Genomic DNA, 26,216 nt, shown 5'->3' with positions numbered 1-26,216 from the left:
TGCATCCTCTAATGATAACAGCCTTGAAGGTAGACACTGCGGGTAAAGCTGTAAATATATTATACATCAGTATTTCTTTTTCCTTCAGGCACTATTTCCATCAGCATATAGTCAACCTTGAAGGAACTCAAAAGATTAGGCAATGAACTCAGCACACATATATGGCAGAGCGGGCAATACCAAGTTGCTTCAGTTAATACATTTATACAGACGGTCATGTGTGCAATTATTGCCCCCATACAGCTTAGGCTTTAATCTCATACAGTGTTTGGGATGTTATCGAACCTCTTTCAGTGAAGATTTGTATGTTGTGATGCAACATTCTCCATCTCATTTTTCTTTTCCCTCTCAAATACTTCCCCTGTCTCATATTGAAAGCTTCTTTTTAATTTCTGCCATTCTAGTCTTGGTTCCATGTTAAAAAGGAAAACAAAAAGTATGGTGTAGCATTATAAGACCAATGTCTTCTGTGCCGCAGATTTATTTGTTTGGATGCTTTCCCTAATGCCCATCACTAGGGATGGCCCATCCCATTTCACTGCATGAGGCAAAATGGGAAGGTGCCAACCCAGTCCCACTCCATTGCCGCCCCTCTGCCAAAGCCTTGTTTACCAAGATGGCATGATGGTTGTGGTGAGATCTTGTGGTCTTGCCTGAAGCTACCGGTGCTTCTCCTCACTTCTCTGATGGTGGTGGCAACTGTCTCAGTTCATCTCGTGAGCAGGCAAGTCCTGCGCATCACAACAGGCTCCTTATCTCCCCATTTATCTATCTGGCTCACACTACTGATTATTTCATTGAACGAAAGGCGAGAGCCAGTGTGGTACAGTGGTAAAGAGCGGTGGACTCGTAATATGGTGAACCGGGTTCGCTTCCCCGCTCCTCCACATGCAGCTGCTGGGTGTCCTTGAGCTAGTCACACTTCTCTGAAGTCTCTCAGCCTCACTCACCTCACAGAGTGTTTGTTGTGGTGGAGGAAGGGAAAGGAGATTGTTAGCTGCTTTGAGGGGAGTGAAAGATGGGGTATCAAGTCCAAACTCCTCCTCCTTCTCCTCCTCCTCCTCCTTCTTCTTCTCCTTCTTCTCCTCCTCCTCCTTCTTCTTTCCATATCCAGCCATCTTCATCCAATTGCCACGGTCAGGGTTACAGGCAGTTGGAGTCCCGGCCTGGTATGTCTGGACCGGGGTAGAGGTCAGGAAGCAGGAAGCAGCAATCCAGGGGGCAGGAAGCCAAGAGTCCATGAATCAGGAAACCAAGAGTCAGGAAGCCAAGAGTCCGAGGGTCAGGAAACCCAGAGTCAGGAAACCAGGAGTCAGGAAGCCAAGGGTCCAAGAGTCAGGATACCAGGAGTCAGGAAGCCGAAGCACAGCTAGGTGGGTAGCATGTTACTGTGGCAAAGAACCAGAGGGAAATGCTGGTCTTATATACCCCTCCCAGCCCTTGCCACCAGGTGCTACGAGTCTTCTGTCAAGCCTCACCTGTGTGGCCACACCTTGCCCTTCCAGGCCAAACTCAGGAAGGCCCCAGTCCTGCGAGGCCCTACTAAACACAGGGCCCAGCTCCTGTACGCACTCCTGACACCAATGCCATGAGTGGGAGATTTGTAGCTGGAATATGGAAGTAACATACACGTCTCCTGCTAAAAGTAATGTACTGATATATCCAAGGGGCAGCCTGGAGGTTGTGAAATGATGTCAACCCCTGCCCATACATTTAGCTTCACACTTAAATCAGTCCTTCAGCTGTTACACATGCAACAAGAGCTTACAGTGTGGTGCTTGTCCATAGAAATCTAGTGCGTAAGCAAGCTCAGACTGCAAGCACAAGTGAGCTGATCCAGTTTAAATGAGATGCCAGTTACATGGAACACTGCATGCATACTCTGTCTTCATGCCTTGCACCACATTTAAATCGCAAGCAATGCTGTTGTGATGATAGCTGAGTACAAGAGAACCCTCATAACTGGCTTTTATATATGTTGTCGGACAGATAAATGTCTACATTATTTAAGCACTTCAAAGAAGCATTTGCTAATTCACTAGACTGAATGATTTTTTATGGTGGAGTTTACAAGCCAACATCCAACAAAATGTTTTCCCAAAGGAAAAACAGAAAATCCTAATGAAACATTCAAAGCTTTTCTTTCTTGTGTCTACATGCTAGAATTTGTGTTAGGGCTTCATCCTATTATCAAAGCCTGTTCAAGCCTGTAGTATAAAGAGAGCTCTGCCTTTCCTCTCTCATTTCCTTTCTTTTTGAAACAGATCTACGTCGGAGCATGACAGGCTTCTTTTCAAAGATATACATTTTCTTGGGAAATTGATGCAAAGTGGATAACAAAATATACACTTGAAATTTTAGATGGGGGGGGGGAGTAAATACTCCAACGTGCTGCTTTTGTCCAATTGATAGTTCAGAAACTTGTCCCTCCCCCCCATTATGATGCTGAAAGCTCACATCAAATCATGGCTTAATAGAATAGCTCTCCTAATTGCGCAGGAGATGAGATTCAATGGTTTGACACATCACAAATTCCCATGAAGCACGAAAATCCATTCATTTGTCTACAGAGGCTACCAATCTGTCAGAATAACCCTTTTGACATAAAGTAGGCCAGGATGGTGTGGTGGCTATTATCAGGACCATAAAGGCAAACTAGGAAAGAAAGAATTTAACAATGTTGAGATCTAATTTTCATATACCTCATACTAACTACAGTAATGTCACCAACACAGGAGAAATAGGCAACCATTATTGAATGTAAAAAGGATTGTGTCTATACACCAGCTGTGGGGAACCTCTAGCCTTATGAACTAATTAGGCTAGCCAGGCCTTCTCATTTGCCCCCCCCCCATGACCACCCTAACCTGTCGTACAGGTGACATCAGGTGTGCAGCAGATAAAGACATGGTTACATGTGCAAAGCACTGCGTGAAGCACCATGCAAGGTGCTCTGCAAACCTTGACAATCCGTTGATCATCAGGACATGCATAACTCTGTGCATGGTGCTTTGCAACCCCAACAATCACCAGATCATAGGGACTCTTGTGCTGTACCCTGCCCTTTGCAAGTCTCGACGATCAGCTGACTGCCAGGGCATGCAAAGTGCAATGCCTTTAACCACATGGTTTGTTTCAAACCATGCATGCAAAAGTAGGCCATCATTGAAGTATCAGGTGATTGATAGATGGGCAGCCTCACCCACCTGCCAGACCTGGCTCAAAGACAATGGAAGAGAGAAAGGTAATAGCCTCATGTGTCTTCAGAGGGTACTCTGGAACAAGGTAATGAAGTGGCCAAATAGGTCTGTTACAAATACTCTCTACAGGAACCATTGATGCACCTGGGACATTTCCAATATCATCTTAGAATGCAGAGATATTTCTTAGCAATGGAGAAATGCAGAAAGGGTTCCCTGAAAGCAGATCAGAAAGCCACTGATCTGTGCTCTCAGTTGACACTATGCCACATCTGTGGTAGAAAAATTTATATTATAAAAGATCCTCTTTCCTCATCTTCACATGCCCTTGTGCATTTGCGTCAAGCGATTTTCAGCCAGATCCACACCTCTGAAATATACACTTTGGCAAATCAGAATGCGATTGTGTTAAACGGCTCTAAGTTCTCATACTTTATGACTCCAAAGAAACTTTTAACGGATTTGGGCATAATAATAAGCTTTGCACATATGTTACTTCTTGAATGAATAACTGCGGAGGAATTGTTTTTCAAGATCTTCGGGAGCTGCCACCTTAACTTTACTTGAATCACTGGATCAAGGCATTCTTTGAAATGTTGCGTTCTGTGAAACTGACGGCTAATGTTTTAGCTAATGCAGATCTGAACCATGCAATAATAATAAAGTCTAATGAATAATGACTTAGCAGCAATATTGTCAGGAATTCAAGAACAAAAGCATCACATTTAAGCATTTCATTTGTGCAAAAATAAAATACTCTGATGTAGAAAGCCCCATTTCCTTATTATCAATGTTGTGTAAAGAAACAGCTATCTGAAACAAATTTTATCTTGGAGATCAAAATATTAACTTAGCATATTTTTGTTGTTTAGTCGTTTAGTCGTGTCCGACTCTTCGTGACCCCATGGACCAGAGAACGCCAGGCACTCCTGTCCTCCACTGCCCCCCGCAGCTTGGTCAGACTCATGCTGGTAACCTCGAAAACACTATCCAACCATCTCGTCCTCTGTCGCCCCCTTCTCCTTGTGCCCTCCATCTTTCTCAAAACAATTGTGCCCTGTGTTTTGAAATGCACAATTTATATGAATAAAAAAGGAGTCTCTCCTTCCATCCCCTTTACCACAGTCACTAATTTTCTATTTAAATTTCTATGCTAAGCAGTTAGTACAGAATACAGGTGTAGCTTAAACTACTAAATAATGCAGAAGCAAATAATGGCTCTTTAAAAAGTAAAATTAAAAATGGACCCCACATTAAAAAAACACACATATCAGCACTGTTGGAATTAGCAGTTAAGTGAGAATACATGTTCTCATTGTACTTAAAATTAGATTTTTGGGCCTGAAAAAACACAGAAATAAGTTAAGTACTTATTAAGGGTACTTATTATATTTTATGTAGATGTTTGAACAAAAGCAGTTTCCATGAGGATGATGTAGAGAAGAATTAAGGGAGGGAGGGAGGGAGGGAGGGAGGAAGAAATGGTTTGGTTTGGTTTTGCATGAATGGAAAACAGAGAAGAAACATGATATGTGCCCCCCCCCCATTCCATGTTATCGGATAGATATGGGGCAAACTACAGCTTGTCAGCATTTCCATGTTTCTCCATAAGATGTAGTTTGGCTTTCACTATTTCAAGGAAATGTCATTCTTTCTTTCCCCCATCAAATAAAATGAACTCACACATTTCATTACTTTGTCCTAAAAAGTCAGCATCCATACCTGATCATTACTGTTACTTGTTATCAGCGAAGAAATATTATACCTTCTACTCACATCACAAGGCAATCAGCTCCCCAGGGGAACTTTCAAACTCAGCAAAACTTACAGTAAATAAGCAATTGTGATAAAGGTAATAAGGATTTGCTTCATCTTTCCTTCCCAACAGAATTTCAGATTAATGTTGCACTTATCTCTAAATCTGCAGGTGAAGATTTATTTATTGGCGAAGAAAGACTGTCGTGAACAAACTAATGTGGATGAACCACAACTATTAATCTTCTTAATGTGAGATGAAATCCTCAAATCTTTGCACAGGGCAACTTTTTGTTGTATTCAGTAAAAGGCCTACTTTGGATAGAGCAAAGTCAAAGTGCTGCAAAATGTTTGATCCCTTTCTTCACAATGTTTATTTATCTGGACAGTGTTTGGAACATACCATATTTTTCCATGTATAGGACAATGTTTTTTGCTTTTAAAGAACTAGGTAAAAATTGGGGGTCATCTTATACACTGAAAAATAAAGTAAGTGTTTCTCCCTCTACCTCGCAGCCGAGAGAGGGCAGGTGAGCGACTGGTGGCAGTGACTCCCTGCCCCCAAGAAAAGCTAAACAACTCAAGGGTGCCCCCCAAAACCTCAGCAGCTCAAGGGTAATCCCCCCAAAAAAGAAATATTGATTTCTTAATTTGGGGTTTAAAAAATAGGGGTCATCTTATACATGGGGGCATCTTTTACACCGAAAAATTCAGTAAATATATATGTGATTAGACATATACATACACCTCTCTATAAAATAATTAGAATGTAATCGTGCAGCCCCCATTGGAGGATTTGTAGTGCCTCATCACTACATGGATTTGTAGTGATAATCCATTTTGCATTACTTTCTATGGGAAAGCACACCTTGGTTTTGGGACACTTTGGTTTTGGAACGGACTTCAGGAACAGATTAAGTTTGAGAACCAAGGTACCACTGTAGTTGCCATTTGTGGAAGATATTGTTGTTGTTGTTGTTATCATCATCATCATCATCATCAACAACAACAACAACAACATAGAAAACCTGTTGTTGTTATTGCAGTTTCTTAACCATTTGGGAAAGATAGCCAAAGATTATAAGATGACCTTAGATGGCAAAGTCATTACACTCAGCATGTGATCTTTGATGAGCTAGAACCATACAGTGAGTAAGAAACATGTTGCAAATATCCATTAATGCAGGTGAAAAAGGTTTCACTGGTGTTCGAAAGGAAGAAAATTAGGGACTTCCGGTCCGGGTTAGCGCCTCCGGTAATGGCGGAATTCCTCTGATCGGGAGGAATTTGCTTCGTAGGAATCTGGGTCTGGCCGCCACGGCAAAGGCGGAGACCCACTAGAAATCACAGGCGGGTGAAGCCTGTGAACGTGGGATTCGGCTGGCACCTTTTGCGCCTCCCCTACTCGCAGGGAAACCTGGTTTCGGGGATCCGGAGCGACGTGGGGTGAGCGGCACGGTGCTTTGAATTGACTGCTTCTTCCACAGAGCGAAGCCGCATAGCTGTTGCTGGAGAGCGCTGACTTTTGCCTGTGGACAATTTGATCTTAAAGCAACTACCCGTGAGTAGAGCGGAGAAGTGGATTTTTAAATGTTTTAATTTGGTGCCGAAACGGGGAGGTCTAAAACAGGAAGTCTACCTTCCCCTTTTGTAAATAGATTGAAGCAATGAGGATGCAAGCTGAAGTCTCGGAAAGCCTATTGTAAAGGACTAAATTTCCATCAGTAAAAAATATTAACCCCCCCTTGGTGGCAGGAGAAGAGGGGGGGGAGTTTTGAACTGAGTATACCTGCAGGAGAGAGCGAACAGAGTTAATATACCACCGCTCCGATCCTGGAAACGGGCTGCCAACAGGACTGACCGTGATTAGAACATTCACTGACAGTTAAATAAGAGGAATACATTGTTTCCATGGTCTCCGTCTGCATTTAAAAAGGAGTAAAAGTAACAGAAAATTGAAACTAACTTTATTGTTTGAATTGAGTTTAAAAGGACTAATACAAATAGAAACTGTTTTCCTCTAGAGGAACTGTTTCCCTCTAGAGGAAGCTTTTGAAACTGTCACAAGAGTTGAGCTGGGGGAATTTCCAGCTGCAAGATAAAAACCTGTGAGATTCTGGGGACCTTGAATTGGTTAAGAATGTTGACAGAAGAGGCCTTAGTGGTTGTATTATGTAAGATAAGTGACTCACTGGAACAGCTTCACAAAAAGGTGGACGTGGTAACTACCAAAATTGACAATTTGGGACAAAAAGTGAACACCAATATAGAAACTATTCAGAAACTGACACAGGAATCTACTTTGACATGGCAAACTGCAGAGAAGGCTAGGGAGAAGGTTGTTGTTGAACCTAAAGTAACACAATTGGAGAGAGAGAGAGTCCCAGCCTTACAGATGCAATTTGATGACCAAAAGTTGATGCCTGCTATGATTGAATTTCCCCTTCATGGATCACTGCCTTGCCGTGGCGAAGGGGCTTGAAGAACTCAGAGAAGCTATGAACTATGCCGAGCAGAGCACCCAAGATGAACAGGTCATAGTGGAGAGTTTTGACCAAACGTGATCCACCTGGAGGAGGAACCGGCAAGCCACTCCAGTATCCCTGCCAAGAAAACTCCATGGACAAAGACAACAGGCATATAAAAGTTATGACGCTGGAAGATGAGCCCCTCAGGTCGGAAGGCATCCAACATGCTACTGGGGAAGAGCGGAGGGCAAGTACAAGTAGATCCAGAGCTGATGAAGCGGCTGGGCCAAAGCCGAAAGGACGCTCAGTTGCGGATATGCCTGGAAGCGAAAGGAAAGTCCAATGCTGTAAAGAAAAATATTGCATAGGAACCTGGAATGTAAGAACCATGAACATGGGTAAGTTGGAGGTGGTCAAAAATGAGATGGCAAGAATAAATATTGACATCCTGGGCATCAGTGAACTAAAATGGACGGGAATGGGTGAATTCAGTTCGGATGACCATCATATCTACTACTGTGGGCAAGAAACCCGTAAAAGAAATGGAGTGGCCCTCATAGTCAACAAAAGAGTGGCAAAAGCTGTACTGGGATGCAATCTCAAAAATGATAGAATGATCTCGATACGAATCCAAGGCAGACCTTTTAACATCACAGTAATCCAAGTTTATGCACCAACTACTGGTGCTGAAGAAACTGAAATTGACCAATTCTATGAAGACTTACAACACCTTATAGAAGTGACACCAAAGAAGGATGTTCTTCTCATTATAGGGGATTGGAATGCTAAAGTAGGGAGTCAAGAGATAAAAGGAACAACTGGCAAGTTTGGCCTTGGAGATCAAAACGAAGCAGGGCACAGGCTAATAGAGTTCTGTCAAGAGAACAAGCTGGTCATCACAAACACGCTTTTCCAACAACACAAGAGACGACTCTACACATGGACATCACCAGATGGGCAGCATCGAAATCAGATTGATTATATTCTCTGCAGCCAAAGATGGAGAAGCTCTATACAGTCAGCAAAAACAAGACCTGGAGCTGACTGTGGCTCAGATCATCAGCTTCTTATAGCAAAATTCAAGCTTAAACTGAAGAAAGTAGGAAAAACCACTGGGCCGGTAAGATACAATCTAAGTCAAATCCCTTATGAATACACAGTGGAAGTGAGGAACAGGTTTAAGGATTTAGATTTGGTGGACAGAGAGCCTGAAGAACTATGGATGGAGGCTCGTAACATTATATAGGAGGCAGCAACGAAAACCATCCCAATGAAAAGGAAATGCAAGAAAGCAAAGTGGCTGTCCAATGAGGCCTTACAAATAGCAGGGGAGAGAAGGCAAGCAAAACATACAGGAAATTGAGTGCAGATTTCCAAAGAATAGCAAGGAGTGACAAGAAGACCTTCTTAAACAAGCAATGCAAAGAAATAGAGGAAAGCAATAGAATGGGAAGAACCAGAGATCTGTTCAAGAAAATTGGAGATATGAAAGGAACATTTCGTACAAAGATTTCCATAATAAAGGACAAAAGTGGAAAGGACCTAACAGAAGCAGAAGACATCAAGAAGAGGTGGCAAGAATACACAGAGGAATTATACCAGAAAGAAACGGATGTCTCATATACCCCAGGTAGTGTGGTTGCTGACCTTGAGCCAGACATCCTGGAGAGTGAAGTCAAATGGGCCTTAGAAAGCACTGCAAATAACAAGGCCAGTGGAAGTGATGGTATTCCAGCTGAACTATTTAAAATTTTAAAAGATGATGCTGTTAAGGTGCTACACTCAATATGCCAGCAAGTTTGGAAAACTCAGCAGTGGCCAGAAGATTGGAGAAGATCAGTCTACATCCCAATCCCAAAGAAGGGCAGTGCCAAAGAATGCTCCAACTATCGCACAATTGCACTAATTTCTCACGCTAGCAAGGTTATGCTTAAAATTCTACAAGGAAGGCTCAAGCAGTATGTGGACCGAGAACTCCCAGAAGTGCAAGCTGGATTTAGAAGAGGCAGAGGAACCAGAGACCAAATTGCAAACATGTGCTGGATTATGGAGAAAGCTAGAGAGTTCCAGAAAGACATTTACTTCTGCTTCATTGACTATGCAAAAGCCTTTGACTGTGTCGACCATGGCAAACTATGGCAAGTTCTTAAAGAAATGGGAGTGCCTGATCACCTCATCTATCTCCTGAGAAATCTCTATGTGCGATAAGAAGCTACAGTTAGAACTGGATATGGAACAACTGACTGGTTCAAAATTGGGAAAGGAGTACGACAAGGCTGCATTTTGTCTCCCTGCTTATTTAACTTATATGCAGAATTCATCATGCGAAAGGCTGGGCTGGATGAATCCCTAGCCGGAATTAAGATTGCCGGAAGAAATATCAACAACCTCAGATATGCAGATGACACAACCTTGATGGCAGAAAGTGAGGAGGAATTAAAGAACCTTTTATTGAGGGTGAAAGAGGAGAGTGCAAAATATGGTCTGAAGCTCAACATCAAAAAAACGAAGATCATGGCTACTGGTCCCATCACCTCCTAGCAAATGGAGGCAGTGAGAGATTTTACTTTCTTGGGCTCCATGATCACTGCAGATGGTGACAGCAGCCACGAAATTAAAAGACGCCTGCTTCTTGGGAGAAGGGCAATGACAGGCCTAGACAGCATCTTGAGAAGTAGAGACATCACCTTGCCAACAAAGGTCCGTATAGTTAAAGCTATGGTTTTCCCAGTAGTGATGTATGGAAGTGAGAGCTGGACCATAAAGAAGGCTGATCGCCGAAGAATTGATGCTTTTGAATTATGGTGCTGGAGGAGACTCTTGAGAGTCCCATGGACTGCAAGAAGATCAAACCTCTCCATTCTGAAGGAAATCAGCCCTGAGTGCTCACTGGAAGGACAGATTGTGAAGCTGAGGCTCCAGTACTTTGGCCACCTCATGAGAAGAGAAGACTCCCTGGAGAAGACCCTGATGTTGGGAAAGATGGAGGGCACAAGGAGAAGGGGGCGACAGAGGACGAGATGGTTGGATAGTGTTTTCGAGGTTACCAGCATGAGTCTGACCAAGCTGCGGGGGGCAGTGGAGGACAGGAGTGCCTGGCGTTCTCTGGTCCATGGGGTCACGAAGAGTCGGACACGACTAAACGACTAAACAACAACAACAACAACATGATTGAATTTAAAGAAAATCAGATTTCGAGGATCAGAGTCCTATCTGAACTGGAGAAGGAAAGTTTGATAGATTTCCTGACACAGGAATATGATGACTTTTGGGACCGGGACTTGGGTCAAGAAGAGATTAAAACTGTGAGGGCTCTCAGACTTGGAAGAGGAGGGAAAAAATAGAAGAACAAAATAAGAGACTGTTGGAAATACCAGAGGAACTTAGAAGAACAACAGTCAAGAGTGGAAATTTTGAAAGACATCCTGAAATACCTTTCGGTTCTTAGATTTAACTACGGAGATTTGGTTGCCCTGTCGGGAAGGAATAAAATCATCTTTAGGTGGGAGTTTCCCCAAGATCTACTCTTTAGCCTCAAAGGAAGGAAAATGCAAATAAGATCAGTGGAAGACAAAGTAAAGTTCATGTATAAATATGAAGAAGACTCGCAGAAGGGCCTTGGGAAAGAGTTAAGAGCATCGGACAGAAGATCACAAGGTTGATGGACTATAGGGAATTGGCGGATATGACTGGCAGAATCTGGGACCAGGGAGAAGAGTCGGTGGAAGAAGATAGGAAAAAGTTTAAAGACTATTTATAAAAATATTGTAAAATTAATGAGTGTTAGAAAAATGTTGGAAAGGTATGACAAGGTTAAGATCAATAAGGCCTTTAAGAATCATATTGTCAGAAAAGCAGTGTTTAATGTCTGGACAAAATATAAAGACTTATTGTAAAATAAAACTCCAAGGTGGCTTTCACCGCTGGAAGCTAAGGCCCGAAAAAGACCCAATACGGAGGCCAAATGGCCAAAATATTGGGAAATACTAGAAAAAGATGGAGACAACTGGAAATTGCAGAGTTTGGAGAAAATGAAGGATAAAGTGCGAGACTGGTTACACTACGCTCAGATTAAAGAAGTCTTTAAAAATGACAAAAAGTTAGGGTTCCAGGTGGAGAAATCAAAGTTGGAAACAGAACTGTTAGAGCCTAAGACTAAGGTACTTTCAAGAATGTATAACTTGCTGTTAAAATGGAATACACAAGATGAAATGGTTAAATCGGCTATGATAAAGTGGGCACAAGACATTGGGCACAACATTATGTTTGAGGACTGGGAAAGGTTGTGGACCATTGGGTTGAACTTCACTGCATGTAATGCTTTGAAGGAAAATGTAATGAAAATGATATATAGATGGTACATGACCCCAGTTAAACTTGCCAAAATATACCATTTGTCTGATAATAAATGTTGGAAATGTAAAGAAAATGAAGGAACATTCTTTCACCTCTGGTGGACTTGCCCTAGAGTGAAGGCTTTCTGGGAAATGATATATAATGAGCTGAAAAAGGTATTTAAGTATACCTTCACTAAGAAACCAGAGGCCTCCTTTTGGGTATTGTCGGCCAGAAGGTGTTAAGGAAGGACCGAACATTTTTTATGTATGCAACAACAGCAGCAAGGATACTTATCGCTAAGCACTGGAAAACCCAAGATCTACCCACACTGGAAGAGTGGCAGATGCAGCTGATAGACTATATGGAACTAGCCGAGATGACTGGCAGAATCCAAGACCTGGGAGAAGAGAAAGTTGAAGAAGACTGGAAGAAATTTAAGATTTATTTAAAAAAGCATTGTAATTTGGTTGAATGTTAAGAAGGATGCTAGATCATAAATAATTGAGCACCACTAAACTAGATGGAATTAGGATGACAAGTGAGATTGAGGAAAAAATATAAACCTTTGGGAGAATTATTAGATTATATTTTAAATGAATGGGATACAAGAATGTAAACAAGATGATAAATTGCGGGTAAGAATTGACAATGATGCAAGTGGGAGCGGGAGACGTGAGGGAGTCCAATGAAGCTAAGAAAATATGTTATGATATATGTTTCATTGTTTTTTATTTCTGCAATTATGTTTAAAAATTTTAATATATATATTATATATTTAATATATAATATTATATATATATATATATATATATATATATATATATATATAAATAAAAGAAAAATGTTGGAAAGGAGCTATATGGCTTTAGTAGAAATGTTACAAGGAATTAAGTACAAATAGATTATTAGAGTATTAAAGGGAAAATAAAGTTAAAATATGTTAAGACAATTATATATTAAAGGGAAAAATAAGGTTAGAATATGTTAAGATAAATTACAAGACAGAAAATAGAGGAAGATGGAAAGGAATTGCTGAAACAGTTAATTAAAGTGGAATACAAAAAGGGAGGTGTGAGGAGGTCGTTGAAACAAGTAAATGAAAGTTAAGATACTGAACTCAAATCTCACAAACTCTCAAATCTTCCATTCTTGGGCAAGGTGATTGAGCGAGTGGTTGCTGTACAACTCCAGGCACGCCTGGAAGAAGCGGACCATTTGGATCCCTTCCAGTTGGGATTCAGGCCTCATCATGGGACTGAAACTGCCTTGGTCGCACTGGTTGATGATCTCCGGTGGGCTAGGGACAAAGGTGAGAGCTGCTTCCTGTTTCTGTTGGAAGCTGGGACAACCCAGTCAGATGGGCGGGGTATAAATAGTAACATCATCATCATCATCATCATCATCATCATTGCTGTCCCTATTTTCATGGAGAAATGTTGAATGGTATACCAACATTAGAAATCATATGTATTACTATTTAGGGTGATCATCATCAATGCTTACAGCTAAGAGCCAAGGTGAGCAGAAATGAGCTGTTGAAATTTTCAACTATGTTTAGGCAGCAAAATTGGAAAGGAGCATTTTGTTCAGCATTTGTTCAGCATTTTGCTGAACATTGTCAGGGTAAGGGAGACAAAATTCTCCCTTTTTAAAAATTTTTAAAAGAAAAATGGTATGTGGGGAGGATAGGCCGTGCTAATTTTGCATGAGGCTGATACTAGTTTCAACAAAGCATGTTATCCCTCATGGAGAGCACGAGTTGCAGTTGGGGCTGATGAGACACCTCACTGTTGCTAGGCAAATGGTTTGGCCATCCTTTAAGCAGGGGCGGGCTGTTACTGGGGAAATCTAGATGTTGCCATTTGTTGATTGACAGCCCTATTTGTTAAATACAATGCTTCCTCTTTTTGCTGCGTGCTTCGGATCACCCACCCTCCCTTCCCTAATGTTAGGCTGTTTGCTTGACCTTGCTATGCCTGTCATGGGGTCGTCTGCTTTGGGGCAGGGGCCTGGTAGGAATTTTGTCCATTTGGCTGATTAGTGTGTGCCATTTGGTTTTTGCCTACTGCTAGCAAATCGTCACAACTTGTAAGGTTGTGGTTAGGCATTGGTTTGGGAAAGACTCTCCTCCCTGAAAGAGAGGGGAGTGGTTGTGGGCGGGAGCCCGAGCACCGCCCTAGCAGGGGGCATTTGCCCCCTGCCTTCAGCTCACCTGGCTGGCGCTCACCCCCCCCGGTGGCCATCCAACCAGATGCCACAGAGGGGGCGTGTTCAGCAGCCTTTTGCTGCAGCGCCTGCCTCTCCCTGGCCTCATTCCTCGTCGTCGTCCCGTTGCAAGTCAGGAGAGTCGTCCCTCCGTCAGCCGAGCTGCGATGACCACGTGGATCCAAATTTGAAGAGGACCTTTAGCAGAGAAGTTTCCGCCTTATATTTCTGTTTATCCACCGTTTTCCTCCTTACTATTGCTTCCTTGCTTGGGATAGGTTTTCAGTTTACAGCCTGCTGCGTTGCGCGAGCTTCTCATTTCCTCGGGGTTCCTTCTGCCCCCGGCTGCTCCGCCGCTAAGCCTATAGTTGGATTAGCATCAACAGGCTCCACCTACTGGTGAATAAACCCACCTGTTTCGTGATCCAATGCCTAAGCCAATACCTTTTCACTGCTGTAATCAATAAAGTTGTGGCCTTTACTAGCCCATTAACCTTATATCACGTGTCCTTGTGTCTTCATTTCACTTTGCGGGGGTCGGGTCCTCGAACCACAATTGGTTGATGGAGGGGTATGGATTTGGCTGTGCCTGCCCCTCCAAAATGCTGCTGCTGCAAGGGTTTTCCATTAAAGGAATCCAGGGGCTCCCCATGCTTTTGTCTGAAACCCCCTGGCAAGGGGCTAGGGCCACGCAAGCACCTGGGAGCATGCTGGGGAGAGGTGAGGCATGGTTCCCAGTCCCGTCTCTCTCCCCAGGTGACTTACCCTTGCTGACTTCGCGGGGGGTGCGAATGTCAGAGCTGTCCCCGTGCGGGGTCAGTTAGTGCTACCAATGCCTAAGCAACCACTCACATTGCTGTAGTTTGAATAAAGTTGTGGCCAAAATTATGCCAAAAACCTTAAACAAAAATTAAGTGTCAATTGTGTTTTTCTTTGGGGGTGTCTTGGGGACCTTGACGCGTAACTACCTGTAGCTTTGCTCTGAGGAATGTGTCCTTCCTCAGTATGAGGCCTTGTGGGCAAAGTCACCCAGAGTGTGTTCCTGTGCTGCTGCCACCTCTTTGTGGAGATTTAAAGCACAACTTTAAAAGCATAGTTCAAAATTTCCTTAAAACTTTAAAGTTCAAAGAGAATTTTAAACTGCATAAATACATATTATTTCTCTTTGAGTGAGGTGCCCAGTGCCATTAGTATGCTGGTGACACCCACTCTATATTTCAATTGCTAAACATCCAGGCACTCCTATCTTTGTTCTGAATCAGTGTCTGGAAGCTATGGTCTGGTAGATGAGTGTTTACTAGGTGGTTCCAGACAGGTCAGAGGTGACTCTAGTAGGGTTTAGGATGAAGTGTTTAGGATTCCAGGGTAAGAAACTGAGATATCACCCATTTTGGAACAAGCAGCAGAATTTGGCTTCCTCTGTATCAAACATGACCAGCATTCTGCTGGTGGGGGAAAAACCCACACATTCAATTCTCTTTAGATTATATCTTTAGCTAGTTGTTTTTTTCAAAAAAGACAGGTGGAAATAATAGTCATAGGTGCTAGAAATACCATTATACAGCAAAGTTGCTTTTGTACCCATACCCAAAAGATGTGTACAATGCATGATTTTGAGTTAAAATATGTTCCTTTATTAAAACCAAGGAACTTGGGACATAAGAACTATGACAAGCATGACCCAGAAAAGCTGTCTGTTGACAAACACTGGCTCCCTTGGCCTGAAAGTGAGAAGAGCACCACAATCCCATAGTCACATTTGACTGGACTTAACTGTCCAGGGGTCCTTTACCTTTTTTACCTGCTAAGCTTGGCCTCCTCCCAGGCTGCATTATATTGTGATGGGGAAAACCAATGATACCCACCCCCAAACCCTTTAGATCAGTAATATGGAATAGGCAAAAAAAGGATGAACTCAATCATGAATCAATTTTGTTCACTAGGTGTAGCGCAAGGGTTGATTCCCAAGGAAGGCAGTTGTTATATTAAACATTATTGTTACAGATAGACTCATCATAACTGAATATACTAGAAGAGAAACATCAGTGGATAAGAAATGTGTAGGCTGTGCTAATCTCATCAAAGCTCTGGCACATTGTGTTAAATTAAGATTGCCAAATTAAGGGGGGGAGTTTACAGGGCTTTGGGGGGGGGGACACACTGGTGTGATGTCAAAGCATTATGCTATCTTCTTTCTGAACATATACAAAAATAAAGTTTCTATTTGTTTTGATGGCAAGTTGTAACAGTAATTAAAATCAGGTTGGGTTGATGGTTTGCAAAAGAGATACTTGAATGTGCAAGCCCGCACTGGCTGAACTGCAGTTGTCTCAATTCAAGATGGAGTCAGGACCCCTCCAGCTGCTTGAAGAGACAGGTCGTTTTCTCCAAATGCCATGCAAAGTGTCATCTCTCGTTGATAAATCAGTTGTGGCACCAGGGGAAAAAATGAGGAAAAAGCAAAGAAAGGGGAACTATATTTCTAGGTGGGTGAGTTGTGTCCCACATGTTAAACTCATGGAAAAGCAATATAGGTTAAGGACAGAAGTCTAGTAATGGGAGAAAAGCTCTTTGTTTAGGTTGGGCTCTTCCCAATGTCCTCTTCTGGAGCTGCCTATGTGATAATCATGGGCCTTGCAGAGTGTTTTGTCTGCTGCCTGGTAGGCTGCTGTGGGAGACAGAAGTGGTTTCTGGACCAAGGTGAGAGCTTGTTGGTGGAACCTATGCCCCTGGGTGATAAGAGGAAAGTGTGGACACCCAAGGTGACAGATGGAATGGCTTGGAGGGATACATTCAGACTCCAGACTTGAGCTTCCCAATACTTGGGCTAGATCAGGGGTAGTCAACCTTTTTATACCTACCACCCACTAATGCATCTTTCTTGATGGTAAAATTTCCTTACCACCCACCACTGTTCAATGGAAGGAGGATTCAGCTTATGCCATAGAACCCCCTACCACCCACCTAGAATCCCGAAACGCCCACTAGTGGGTGGTAGGGACCAGGTTGACAACCCCTGGGCTAGGTAAAAGCACCATACTGGACTCGTGAAAAGGGTCGGTCATTGATTCTTTAGCTAGGAGAGGGAGTTGACAGAGAAAGCTCTTAACTGAGGCAAGGGTGGGCAAATGTTCCCAGTCCTTTTGACGCTAAAACAAAAGGTTGAAAGCATTTTACAGTTAATAGCTTAGTGTTCAGCAACATAGGGCTAAGGAGCAGGGCCACACCAAGTAATCCTCCCCCGATATCACATACTTCTTACCTTGGGCTAGTCACACTTCTTTGAAGTCTCTCAGCCCCACTCACCTCTCAGAGTGTTTGTTGTGGGGGAGGAAGGGAAAGGAGATTGTTAGCCGCTTTGAGACTCCTTTGGGTAGTGATAAAGCGGGATATCAAATCCAAACTCTTCTTCTTCTTCTTCTTCTTCTTCTTCTTCTTCTTCTTCTTCTTCTTCTTCCTTGCCCATGCTTATAGGGCAAATATCTGTAGGGAGAAGAGTTTGGGAGGTTGTGGGCTCAGTGAAACAAATCAGGTTGTATTGTTGAAGACTCCCATAGGATCCAGAACCCAAATAATCCAGGGTTCCAGATCGCTAGGAAGTCCTTGCATGCTCTTCTATACACTTCTCCCCTTCCTACAGAAGTTCACAGTGCATGCACTTAAATCAGGGACAATGCATGTGGTATGGTGGATATCGTCCCACTCCCTGCACTTACTTTGTTGAGGTGAGGAACTGTTTATGCTCCAATATGCTAGTTGCCCTGGGGGGGGGGGGGAAATTGACATGACGCAAATGAATGATAAAATCCATTAGCTGGTTTCACTATCTGCCATGGGCTTTTCTCGTAAATCCCCTTTCTCACTTGAAACCTGCTGGCTAGCACTCTGCTCAGATCAATAGCTTACATTTAATAAAGATTATAAAAGTAATGTGCATCAGAGTCTACAATCTCCGAGGGGATTAATGTGTTAACAAATATGGATTTGTAAATTAGGGTTTATTATATGGTGCTTGTTGGAAGCTATTAAACAACACCCAACATGGTGGGCTAAAATTCTTGCAAAAATCTTTGATGCAATCAATGCCACGGGCCAGATACCTAGATCATGGAAGGAGTCCATCATAATTCCTATATATAAAAAAGGACCACCAGAGGACCCAGGAAACTATCGTAACATCAGTTTATTATCAATCATCGGGAAAATCTATACTCGCTTCCTGCTAACCAGACTAACCCAATGGGCTGAAGATTCTAATCTGATAGGCCATGAACAGATCGGGTTTAGACCAAATCGTGCTTCTATTGACCATGCTATAATTCTATATCATTTGGCGCGGAAGTATTCTTCCCCTACTCATGGTCTTCTATGTGCCGCTTTTATAGACCTGAAGGTGGCTTTTGACAGTATCTCTAGAGAGCTGTTATGGGAAAAACTGGCAAAGTGGGGCATAGATAAAAGGCTGTTGTGGCTTATGATTAAATTACATGAAGGGACGGCCGCTAGGGTGAGGTTAACACCTGAGGGCGATCTCACAAACTCTGTACCAATAAATAAGGGGGTACGACAAGGGTGCATCCTTGCCCCCTATCTTTTTAACCTCTATATTAGTGACATGAGAACGCCCCTAGCTGAGGCCCAAACCTCCATTCATGCACCCAGGCTTGCAGACTATCGCTGCCCCTTATTATTGTACGCTGACGATGCGGTGATCCTCTCTTATTCTCGAATCGGTTTGAGGAGGGCCCTTAAGATTTTTGCGTTATACTGCCAAACAAATTTACTTACTATTAACCATTCCAAATCTAAAGTCCTAATTTTTTCCAGGAGTCGTAAACTGTATAGATGGGAACTCGAGGGGAAGCCAATTGAACAAGTTTACAAATTTCAATATCTAGGAATTTACTTCCAGTATAATACGGGATGGAAAGCGCATATCACATATTTACAAAATAAGGTTAAAGCCCTTATCTATGCTCTATTACACTTCTTCTTTACTGAGGGGGCTATGCATGTTCCATCCGCCTTAAAAGTTTATAGTGCGAAAGTGGTTGCAACTATGGCCTATGCGGTCCCTTTATGGGGCGCCTTTGTAAACCTCTTGCCTCTGGTGACATTGCAAAATCTTTTTCTAAGACGCCTTTTGAAACTACCCTCCTGTGTAAGCAACTCTGCCATTCGCCTAGAACTTAAGATCCCCTCCCTAGAGATTCTGATGTGGAGACATGCCTTTAATTATTGGCTGTCCCTTTGGCATAAATTGCCAAACTACCATCTTATTCAGTGCCTTTGGAGAGATGAATTCACCAACCCATGGGCAACAAAAATCCATTCCAAACTGTTGTCTTATGGAATCTCTCCTTCCGATATACTTAATTTAGATCTAATTACAGCTAAAAAGGTCATCAAACAAAGATTGGAGGAGGTAGATTTGCAACAAAATCTTACTACAGGTGGAGGTACATGTTCCCCGATAAATCAGGGCATTACATCTATGTCCCAGATACCTCGATATCTGTCTACTTTATCGGCTGCGTCGCATAGATTCGCATTTGTTAGAGCCAGATTTAATGTGTTCCCCTCAAATGTTCTGAGCAATAGATTTTCTAACGGTAAAACCTCTGTTTTATGCGCATGTGACAACAAATCAATAGAATCCCTCTATCATATCTTGTTTAATTGCCCCTTATACATTGTTCCCCGATCAAGGATCCTGAGTTCAATCATTCTGGAAATTGCTGCTAAACCACCTGAATTACATCTAGCTTATCTACTCCAGGACATTGACTCTTATAGAACATTACAGGTTGCTAGATTCCTGATTTCAGTTCTTTCATATAAAAGACTTCATGGAATGCTGCATGACTATTAAAAATCCAGTAAACTCTATGCACCATCTTGATCTTCAAGGCCATAACACGGTACATCTAGAGATTGTAAATAATGTGAAAGAGATTATGCGTTGAAATATTTTAGTTGATATTTTAGATTGTAAAATGCTATTTTATCTATTGATTTGTTTTACCTTGTGGGCTTATAGCCGAATAAAGTATTATCTATATGGTGCTTGAGCATTCATAAGAGGATGATTACATATGATTTCTTAATTATAATACAGTAAACGTAATGGTGATCACAAAGCTGATCCCACAATCCGCTATCAAGTTCCTTCTTCTCTTCTTGCAGTGTTTAGTTACATGTGGTTTGCCCTCAGGTTATGCAAGTCAGCATATGATTGGTTGCCAGTATTAGGAGGGTGGGAAGCATATGTTGTGGTTGCAGCCCATCACGTGCTTCCTTAAGCACTCATTAGGAGAAGAGGAAGGGTAACCTGATACAGTGGTACCTCAGCTTACATACGCTTCAGGTTGCATACGCTTCAGGTTACAGACTCCACTAACCCAGAAATAGTACCTCGGGTTAATAACTTTGCTTCAGGATGAGAACAGAAATTGTGTTCCAGCTGTGTGGCGGCAGCAGGAGGCCCCATTAGCTAAAGTGGTGCTTCAGGTTAAGAACAGTTTCAGGTTAAGAATGGACCTCTGGAACGAATTAAGTTCTTAACCCAAGGTACCACTGTAATACTGAACAACAGTTTAAGGAGCAACTGTACAATCGCCACCAGATCTATTTCCAGCCCCTTGCCATTTAAGCTCATGGAATCTCACTATATTCAAGGATTTCAAGTGAAATAAAATTAAAAGCATAGTGCAAGCTACGGGAGTCCTGATCATGGTAGAAATTGATTTTAGCAGCTACATGTATGTCACAGAGGGGATACCACATTGTTGTCCCTACATAAAATCAAGAGGCAACACACTTGCTGGATTTACTAGTGTCACATTACTGATACCACTGCTGTGTTGAAACATGTCCTTTGAGTTCCGAAAAACTGTGTTTTCTTGAAAAAGAGGCTTCCGTTTTTCTGCTTCCTTCTAAGGACACTTTAGAATTATGTTGGGTGTGGAATTGATCTTACCTAGTTATTGAAAGGCTCTCTCTCTCTCTCTCTCTCTCTCTCTCTGTGTGTGTGTGTGTGTGTGCGTGTGTGTGTGTTTCTTTCAATAAAACATTTCTCCAGCACTCTAGTTCAGTTCATACTGAATTTCATGAATTCCACATTCCTGGAGTATCTCTAGTTTAGCACGATTGCTTCTGACAAAAGCTGGCTCTTCATTCTCATTTGTTATGCACTCAGTCATAATTCTTTTTGATGTACTATAGAATATACTACACTTCCTCTATCAACACCCACCCATCCCATTCGTAGTGGTTAAGGGAGTGTATCATTGTTCCTTCTACCCACCATCTATGGATAGAAAAGGTTTTTCCATCCACTGAAGGCATTTAATCCAGTGGAGGAATTCCACTGGCAAGGGGAGAGGTATTTTTTCTGTTTCCACTCCCTCACTGCATTCCTCAGTTCTACTTCCCACACTGCTCCAAAGGTTCCCCTGAACTCTCCAAAGTAATCTGTGAGGTGGCTCATGGAATGTGGGGTGGGGAATGTCTCTTTGGTAGGGAAGGAGGAGAATTTTTTTAAAAATGAAAAAAAATCAAACCCAATTTGCACTTATTTAACCAATTCACAAACTTAAACACAGCAATCCTTTGAAGTTCACACTTCTCTGAATTTTTCAATAGCGTTCTCCAACCAGCTAACTCGCCAAAAGTGCATATTTGGGTAAATTGCTTGCAAAAATTTGAAGATTAGTGAAAATGGCATACCAAAGTATGTTTATCAGGAGAAAAATGCACTTACTTGCTCAATAATTTTTGTGATATTTTTTTAAAAAACAAATTTCTGCATAAATGTGTAGAACTGAATTTAAGAATGGGGGCGGGGGGATGGGGGAGAGAAGAAACATAGATAACCCAAACGGACAGATTCATTCATCCCTATCCCTGGATAGAACTCTGTTCCATTGATGATTCTGCCCTTGGGAGTGGTCTGGATCCAATCCGATGCAACATAATTGTTGTGTTTCTTTTAAGGTATTATTTATTATTATTATTAATACCCCACCCACCTGCCCATCTGGCTGGGTTTCCCCAGCCACTCTGGGCGGCTTCCAACAAAATATTAAAATACAATAGTCTGTCAAACATTAAAAGCTTCCCTAAACAGGGCTGCCTTCAGATGTCTTCTAAAGGTCTGGTAGCATCATGCTAATACCTGCAACCAGAAATTTTGAGAAAAGGTTCATTTAGCTATTAAGTAAGATAATTACTTAATAATTATCTTAATTAAGGGACACGGATTACTTAAAAAAGGGATGTAGGTGGTGCTGTGGGTTAAACCACAGGGTCTAGGGCTTGCCAATCAGAAGGTCGGTGGTTCGAATCCCCGTGATGGGGTGAGCTCCCGTTGTTCGGTCCCTGCTCCTGCCAACCTAGCAGTTTGAAAGCACGTCAAAGTGCAAGTAGATAAATAGGTACCGCTCCAGCAGGAAGGTAAACAGTGTTTCCGTGCGCTGCTCTGGTTCATCAGAAGCGGCTTAGTCATGCTGGCCACATGACCCGGAAGCTGTATGCCAGCTCCCTCGGCCAATAAAGTGAGATGAGTGCTGCAACCTCAGAGTCAGCCACAACTGGACCTAATGTTCAGGGGTCCTTTTACCTTTAAGATAATTACTTTCAACGTTTATCTTTGGCAGAGGAGGATGAGCAAATGTCTAGGCTGAATTATCCTGAGTTCTTATAGTAGAGCATGCTAATCTTTTAATAAACACACCCACAAACAGACACAATCCAGCCAATAGGTAAGCACAGTCCAATTGATGTTTCAGTGGGAGTTTTAATCACCTTCATTAATCCTTCCTATTGAAATCAGTGTGACTTAAAATTTGCTTAACTTTGTGCCCACTATAATCTAATTAAACCCCCTCACTTTCATGATGAGAATATTGCTGCTAACCTTTTATTCATTATCTTAAGAAGTATTGAAATTATTACTGTACTCTACTGATATTACGAGGCTGTCTTGAGCCTATGTTCAGTTTATTTCATTGCCAAAACAACCCATTTAGCACTATTTCCCCCTTCTCTTCCTAGAAAATTTCCTCCTACTCTTGTTTCAGCAAGTCTTCTGGAAATATTAAGCGAACAGCATGTTTGTGCCTTTACCAAAATTCCCATGCCCAATAAGTATGGGACGCCTTTGCCTGGCAGCGCTGTTGTCCCATTAGATTGCAGCAAAATACTAGGCAAGGTTTTGCCCAGTGTCTTCTTTGTTTGGGGGGCTAATGGGGAAAAGCCGTCCCATGAGCCCTTGCAAGGGAGAGGGGAAAGAATATATAAGGCTGCTTCCCCTGGAGCTCACAGCCATTTTGCTTTGAGGGCTTCCCGCCCTCCTGCCCTTGGGTTAGAGACTTCACTAAGCAATTTTGGGTCAATGGTTAGCAGGCCAGAAATGATTTTTTCCTCTCAACCTTATTGGCACTTGGTGTTTGTGTTGGGGGGGGGGGGTTAGCCTTCCCTTCAGTGAAGTTATGGCCTTCCTTTGTTTGGTGAAGAACATTATTTATATGAGGGCAGAAATGGCATCGGGCAGGATCAACACAGTATAAAGGTAAAGGGACCCCTGACCATTAGGTCCAGTCGTGACTGACTTTGGGGTTGCGGTGCTCATCTTGCTTTATTGGCTGAGGGAGCCAGCGTACAGCTTCTGGGTCATGTGGCCAGCATGTCTAAGCTGCTTCTGGTGAACCACAGCAGCGCACGGAAACGTCGTTTACCTTCTCGCTGGAGTGGTACCTATTTATCTACTTGCACTTTGACATGCTTTCGAACTGCTAGGTTGGCAGGAGCAGGGACCAAGCAATGGGAGCTCACCCTGTTATGGGGATTCGAACCGCCGACCTAGGCTCTGTGGTTTAACCCACAGCCCCCCCATAAAAGTCCTGAGGGGAGAACTGACCATGGCAAACTCCAATTCAGAGTTGGGGTATCTTCTTGGTTGGAATCCACACCCTGGTCCCCCAGGGAGACTTTGCTTCCTTGACTGGCACCACGGTAAGGTTCAACACTGGCCAGCTCCCATGGAACAGATTTGGGGTTCTCCAAACCTGCCAGATCAATTCCATCCACATGGGGCTTGCGAAATGTCGAACTGATTCTGGGACCCAATGCCATGCCAACCCTTCCCCTGCCTGCTGCTGTCAATAAAGATTTGGTCTGATTTTATCCCATCACCATTGTACAGACTGGTTATTTTGCTGCTCTCTTGGGTCATATAATGGACCTGCTGGGGCACTAAAAGGCTACAGTTTAAAGAAGAAGAAGAAAGAGGTCACTATGGCTTTACAGCAAGTACTATATTCATTGTGAAACCTGAGTTTTATGCATTAAATCCATGATCATCTCTATTAGAAAATCAATAAACACTTAATGTTGATGGACCACATGCAATGATGTTCCCTGACTAACTCTGAGTGCTGCTTGGATCTGCTTGTTCAGTCTAATAACATCTTCAGGGTGTATAGATTGAGATTAAAACATATCTGGGGTTTTTTTTCTGTACATAAAGTATCTATTTCTAAAATATTATTCATTGTAGGTAGGCAAAAGCTATTCTGTTTCAGTGGCGTAGCGTGGGGGGTGCAGGGGGGGGGCGGTCGCACCGGGTGCAACATCTGGGGCTTAGGGTTAGGGGGTGCAAATCCACGGGTTAGGGGGCGCAAATTACTTGCCTTGCCCCGGGTGCTGACAACCCACGCTACGCCACTGTTCTGTTTTCATTGTTCTTAATTCAAGTTAATTCAGGGCAGACCTGTTGAGATTAATTTAATTTCAGTGAATCTATTCTGAGAATGTTAGTTGGATACATACAACGCAATTGAATTTGCTTCAAATCTAACGAAGGTAATGTCAAAGAAGACATGTAATTTGTCTTATCTGTTACTTTTGTTCATTTACTGGAAAAAAAGGTGTGTGTACTCCAATGTAAATAAAAGGAAATGGTAATTATGTGAGTCCACATAATATGTTGTAAGGTATACTTAACAGCACATACTAAAGCCATAACTACAGTATATTTAAGAAACCTCTGATAAGACACTAAAAGGACAAAAGAAATTTGAGTATTTCCTTAATGTCATTGGAATCTTGACACAGAATTACAACCATGTGTGCTCAGTTTTGCTAAATTTGTGTGATAAATCTTTTAATAATCTATGGGAATAGATGAACTGTTAGCAAAAGAACAGACAGGTTTTTCTGAGCTCTTCATTCGGTTCTGAAAGGCCTTTTTTCTTTCTTTTAGAAAACAAACTCACTCCATGTGATTGTAATGGGGCTACATTGTGTTTTGTGTTACAGCTAAAACAGTATTTAAAATTATGCAGTATACGCCTATGCCCTGGGTATCCAGCTTCATGCCCAGCAGTTGTTGTGAGCTAGAACTCCCATCAGCCCCAGCCAACATGACCAACAGTCAGGGATGATGGGAGTTGCAGTACAAAATTTCTGGAGGGTACCAGCTTGGCTACCCATGGCCTACCTGGTCTTGCTGCCATAGTTAAATATAGCAGACCCTCCAAAGGTCCCTATTTTTCAGGGATATCCCTGATTTAGAGAAGCCTTTTTGGCTTCTGATTTGATCCCAGAATGTCCCACTTTCCCTTAGGATGTCCCTATTTTCATTGGAGAAATGTTGGAGAGTATGGATGTATCCGACCCCAGAGCTGTCTGAAGACAATCCTTTATGGGGAAGTTTTTAAAAGTGTTTAATGCTTTATTATGTGTTTATATATTTTGGAAGCTGCCCAGAGTGTCTGGGGCAACGCAGTAAGATATGTGGGGTATGAATATTAAAGTTATCATTATGGAATGGGACGTCCATATTTCATCAGAGAAATGTTGGGGAGTATGATACAGTTCATGTAAATAGTGAAGGACTGATCTAATGTAAATGCACATTAAACAAACAGGGAAGAGGGCCAGCTTTCGAAGCTTTGTTGAGCACTTGCAAACCAGACTAGCTGATAAGAGAACAAGTTCTCACAGCAAATAGGAGCCATCCATTTGATTTATGGGTTTTCTATAATTTAGGAGGCTAATAACTCCTGTGCCAGATTCATATGGAATTCTAAGACAAACATGACCCCAGAAATTACAGCTCTACCATTTGATAAATGCCATATTAAAAAATAATAAACCCTGCATTCAAAAGCAGAATAGAAGGATGCACATCATATTTAAATGTGAGTTATGACGGGGATCATCCTTCAAACCTGGGTTTGGCTGTTGA

The sequence above is a fragment of the Podarcis cretensis genome (assembly GCF_951804945.1).
Source record: "Podarcis cretensis genome assembly, chromosome: 7".
In the NCBI taxonomy this organism is placed as follows: Eukaryota; Metazoa; Chordata; class Lepidosauria; order Squamata; family Lacertidae; genus Podarcis; species Podarcis cretensis.
This window is presented reverse-complemented; position numbering follows the sequence as displayed.